The following is a 5650-nucleotide window of genomic DNA, read 5'->3' on the forward strand; positions in this document are numbered from 1 at the left end:
TCTAATCCTTTCATTTTAAACATGAAGAAAGAAGCATGAAGCAACTTATCCAGGGCCACAAAGATAATAGCAATTCAGGAATTCAGACCCAGATTTCTGGTTCAAGATCTGGTTATCTGTCTACTATAATATAACTCAATAGAACTGCTTTCATGGAGAAGAAATAACCACATATGTGCCTGGCTGATAAATCCTGATGTCCGCTCTATTATAATGTAAACTATCTGAGGAAAAGATTTTTTTTTGTCTTTGTATTCTCAGTAGTTGGCACATAATATAATAAGTATTTAATAAATTCCTGTTTTTAATTGATTGAATGATTATCCCCATTATTACTTACTGGTTTCTTTTTCTTGGAACACTAAGTTCAACTTCAGCCTCCATACCAAAAATGCCAGGCATATCTTGTTTTCAGTTGGTCATGATTTTGATCATGTTGTACTACATTTCCCAAGAGCCTCCCCATAAAGAATTTCCATGTATTCACCATCTCCCATCCTCTTTGATAAGCATTGGCCCATAATCTAGGCAGATCCATTCGTAATACTCATGCACCAAATGACACCAAAAGAAAAAAAATTGAGACTAAAATTTTGAGTAACAGTTTCCTGACTTCTTTATGAAGAGATTTAATACCATGATCAGGTCTACAATAAATCATAGATTTATTGAATGACTTAAACTTCTTCATTGTTGTGCGTGTGTATCTCATGAAATAGCTTAATTCCAACCAGGCTATAAATATCTTATATATGTTTTGCTTAATCACCAGGTGTACCAACAGCTTTTCTCTGATAAGGATCATATAATGCTTCAAATTATCAAATTCTGAGGGTTTTTTTTTTGTATTATCTTCAGCATTCTATACTTGTGTTTCAAAAGTAGTAGAAGAGACATCATTTTTTTTAAGTTCTAATCAGTATACTTCTTTTTCTCACCATGAAGCCTCTGGGAAGGCAAAGAAAATTTCTTGTTTGCACTAGGTTCTTTCTTTAGGGAAAAAAAAAGACAGCAAAGGAAGGCTTAGCAGATATCCATCAAAAAGAAGCAGAACAATTTGATAATAGATTCATTATATCCTTCACCTGTTTATATAAATTCTTTTATCACATAATTTTAATCGGCACTGGAAATGGATGGTGCCATATAAAATTCCCTTCTTGACAGAGGGAAATTGGATTCATAAGAAAGTGTTCTATTACTCTTGTTTTCTCTCCTTCAGGATGAGTATTGCCTCTCCAAAACAAAAAGAACTTTTTTTTTTTTTGCCATATTGTATCCAAGTAACACTACTGAACCCTCCAAGCAACCTTCCTAGGAATTAGAATAAGGGCATTATAAACTGCCTAATTCTATCTCCTCAGCATCCCTGTAAATTTCCCACAATCATAGATTAATCCTGTGTGGAGGATTTATGGAAGGATTTAGGCAAGAATCATAACAAATAGAAAGGTATGGTTTGGCTGCAGTTCATATGATTGGAATAAGTACCCACACTGAAGACATCAAAGAGCCTTTAAAGAATCAATCTATACTTTTATTGATCACCTCATTTGCAGAGTTCTGAATTGAATGTTGTGGGGACTACAAAGATAGCAATTAGATCCACTTGTTAAACTTATGGAGTTCTGAGGATTTGTTTAGAATTGTGAAGTTGTTGATGAAGCAGGCACACCTTTTGGCAACTTCTGAAGATGGATTTTTACTGAAATATGCTACTTCTAGGACATATTAGTTTATATCAACTTCTACATAGTGGACTTTCTTGGCAAGAGCCACTCTATTTGCACTGGCTTAGAAAATGAAATGTATCACCTCATTTGGCCCTCCTTCTCCCTTTTTAAATTTCTTCCAGAGAGGTCTGAAGAGCTCAACAGGAGCAAGGATGCTGGTTTTCCTCCCATTAGTATCTGCTAATTGAAAATTTATAAAGACATGTATGTTACCCAAATAACACAAACATGTTTTTGTAGAAGATTGGGTATCTAGACCCAGCCTGGAGAGTTACTGACATAACTTCACAATCACAGGTGGCCAAGACGCATGCATCCCTGATTGCTGCTTGTTTAGCAGTCCCAATTTTAATGTCTTGTAATCTGGCTTCATAAACAGCACATGAGGATTCCCTGGGCAATACTGATCCTGAAATAAAATTTTTCGAGAAGAAAAGGGGGATTTCTTGAATAGTTTGCTTTGGATGTTACCTCACTAATAACAAATGTCAAGAGTTTAAGTTCTCACCTTTCATCAAAAGCAGGGGAATTTCCTGCATTACTGTCCAGAGTACATATTCTGGAATTGAGAAGATTACCTAAAGGGGTTGAAGTCTAGTTTTGTAGGAAAAAATGGCCTACGCTTTGCACAACATCATTACAAGTATGATACTAAGCATTGGGAATACAAATACAAAAGCAAAGACGAAGTCACTGCTCTTTAGTTGTCAATGAAAATACAGGAAGGAAAGTGGTGGCCAAGGGCAGCTAAGTGGCACAGTGGATAGAGTACTGCACCTGAAGTCAGGGAGAATCATCTTCCTGAGTTCCAATTTGTTCTCAGATACTTATTAGCCATTTGACACTGGGCAAGACATTTAACTTTGTTTTCCTCAGTTTCCTCATCTATAAAATGAACTGGAGAAGGAAATGGCAAACTGCTCTAGTATCTTTGCCAAGAATACCCCAAATGACAAAGAGTCAGACACTATTGAAATGATTGGACAACAAAAATGGTGGCTAGCAATGGACCCTTTAATCTGGAAAGTTATAAGGATTTTGAGTGGCATTACAGGGTGGTAGATTGACACATCTATTCCAGAAAAAAAAAATGTCAGAGTTGATTTGGTCATGGTTCCACAACTGAAGAGTTGGGAGAGGGAGGTGAGGAGGAATGCAGTGAAAATTTTTTGAACTTTTCAGAAATGAGTTAAGAAAAGCAGTTATTAATTAGGATATCAAATATCTGAGGAAGAAGTTCTAGAGAGGCAGGAGTGAACATTTCCAGGAAAGTATGTGAATGTGGGCTTCAAGGTGTTTGATGAAGTTGTAGAGAAGATGGCCCTGGAGGGAGGGAGTGAACCACTGCTAAAGTCTTCCTAAAGGAGTGGGCCAGAGAATGCAATCACCAATAATGACAGAAAGGGGGCCCAGTTGAAACTTTAAGAAGATAGTGTCTATGTACAGAATTTGATTTACCGAGTCCCAGTCTAAGATTTAGAAATAACTGAATCTTCACCAGGGATAATTGCATCCAATGATACCAATAAAAATGTGAGATTTGCCTGGAGACTTGTAAATCTGATTAAGATTGTTTTAAATTATAAATTTAAGGGAAAGTAAAAATCTGAATTTTAAAATATTCAGTGCCTTTAGATTATTGTGCCATGAAGGATGATATATGGAGGAAAAGACATTTTTTTTCATCACGCAGGCATTATTTCCCTAGAATACTTTTTCAAATAGTTTTTCTATTTCTATGGTTCATATAGTATGGGTTTATTTTTTAAAAAAAGTTATGAAAGACAGTGTGCCATAATGGGGAGAGCTGGACTTAGCTTAAAGGAAGACCTAGATTAAAATACAACTCTGACACATATTTGTTTCATGATCATGGACATCACTTAAACTCCTGCTGCATCATGCTCCAATACAATAAGTTGTGGTAGGGACAGGCCCAGATGGGCTGCAGGGGGTGTAGGCAGAGGTGATGGCACAGGCAGAAGAGGGGGTAGGATGGCCCCAGTACCTCTGCTCACTCTGTCTTGAGGCCACGGTAACACTGCAGGGAAATGGCTTAGCATATGGGCCTCAGGAGATTCCTGGTCCCTGTCTTGTCCAGGAAGCTCCCTCAGTGTCTCTGGATGCTCCTGGAACCTCCTGAGGTTCCAGCCCAGGGCAGTCCTGGTAGACCCAGCTGCCCCCAATTTGGCGCAGACATTCTCCACCACCAAGATCTCAAAGGTTACGTTTAACATCCAGGATGGGCCCTACTTTTAGGACAGAATTGTCAAAAGTGAGACACTGGTAGATGTGGATTTCCATGCATAGTGGTGTGATCTCTGTAAGATCTTGGGGCCCAGGTTGGAGAAAATGGTGCAAAGCAGCAGGGGAAAGTGCTCATGGCCAAGGTGAGCATTGACAACAACATAGACCTATCCATTGATCATGAGGTTTCTGCTGTGCCAACTGTGATGGCCATCAAGAATGGGGATGTGGTGGACAAGTTGGTAGGCATCAAAGATGAAGGCCAGCTGGAGGCGTTCCTCAAGAAGCTAGTTGGCTGCTGAGCTGGGCCTGTTTTTGTTTTCCCCTGGGGCCCTCCTAGAAAACACTCTAGTCCTTTTCAATCCCCAACCATCTAGACCCCTTTGGACCATGCTGTGTCTTTCTGGGGAAGGGTTCTTTCATCTCCAAACTGGGGAATAAGGAGCATTTCTCAGTTATCTTACTGCAGAGGATTGGTCCTTAGGGAAGTGATGCTGCTGCTGACTGTGGGAAGGAGGGCTGGGGCTGGGGACTTTGGGGTGTTCTCCCCCTCCCATGCTTGATCCCTACCCCCAACCTCCCATTCCCACTACCAAGCCCACCCTAACCTAGGTCCCAATTGTGGCCATCTCCAGAAGAGATTAGACAGGGTCCTGTTTCAGCAGGAATACTTAATAGTGGGGTCACCCTGTTCTGACTGTGAGATTTTTATCCTTGTTCTCTGGTCCTTGTGCTTTATCACAGAGGCTCTGTGACCCTGTGCCTGACCTACTTGCCACATTTATTCCTCTGATGCTGTTTCGTAAAAGAAAAGAGAGAGGTATGCATATATATGTATATGTATGTAAAATTCTCTCATTTGTTTTAGGTCTCTAATAAAGAGAGCTTTGCTGATGACTTCTATCTCCTGCTGTGAAGTACAGACCCCATGGTATACCCTGAAATTACCTATTAACTACCACCATTTATGAAAGACTTCCCTTGTTCCCCCTTCGCTTTCCAACTACAAGGGGATGAGAGTGAGAACTGGCCCTGAGGTGGAGGGGAGGAGTCCTATAAAGCTCTTTAGACTGGAAGAGCCCTAAATCTCTGCCTTAGCATCAGAGTTCTCCAATTGTATGAGCTGGAGGTTTAACTGTGGACGAAGCAAAGAAATAAAACTCTGGGGCTGAGCAGCAGAAACACCTTCCAGCCTCTTTGAGAGATCCACTTTAACCCTCTCTTGGACTGGTCTCAGGTCTTTGTTTCCTTATCTGGTTGGCTCCCTCTTTGTTTACAAAAATATGTACCATCTTCCCTCTTCTTTTCAACCACCCTGCCCCCAGCCTTTTCATTAAGGTGAGACAAGCCCACCACCAAAAAAAATATAATAAGCTGCAAAATACATATTTCTATTGGCTTCTGCCAATAGATATTTCTTCAGCAGGAATTGTCTATATCAATAAACCTCAGAACCAATAAAATATATTTTATTTATACTTGGATCTTTTATCGAATCGTCTCTATTCTGTCATCATATTTCTTTTTTTTTCTATTTTTCCTTTGCCAATTTTTTTATAATTATACCTATACAATACATTTTTAATAATCTGGTTATGCTAACCTAGTCCTTTGCTTTTATTTTCCATACGTCAAACAGATTTTCTTGGTCAGCTTTTATTTTCCTCTAA

General features: G+C 39.4%; 1 pseudogene; it reads left to right on the top strand.

Moving 5' to 3' along the window:
* Nucleotides 1-3784: 3784 nt before the first annotated feature.
* On the top strand, nt 3785-4282 carry LOC110198775 (thioredoxin, mitochondrial pseudogene; annotated as a pseudogene).
* Nucleotides 4283-5650: the final 1368 nt, after the last annotated feature.

The sequence above is a fragment of the Phascolarctos cinereus genome, unplaced genomic scaffold, assembly GCF_003287225.1.
Source record: "Phascolarctos cinereus isolate Bilbo 61053 unplaced genomic scaffold, phaCin_HiC Scaffold_726;HRSCAF=1367, whole genome shotgun sequence".
NCBI lineage: Eukaryota > Metazoa > Chordata > Mammalia > Diprotodontia > Phascolarctidae > Phascolarctos > Phascolarctos cinereus.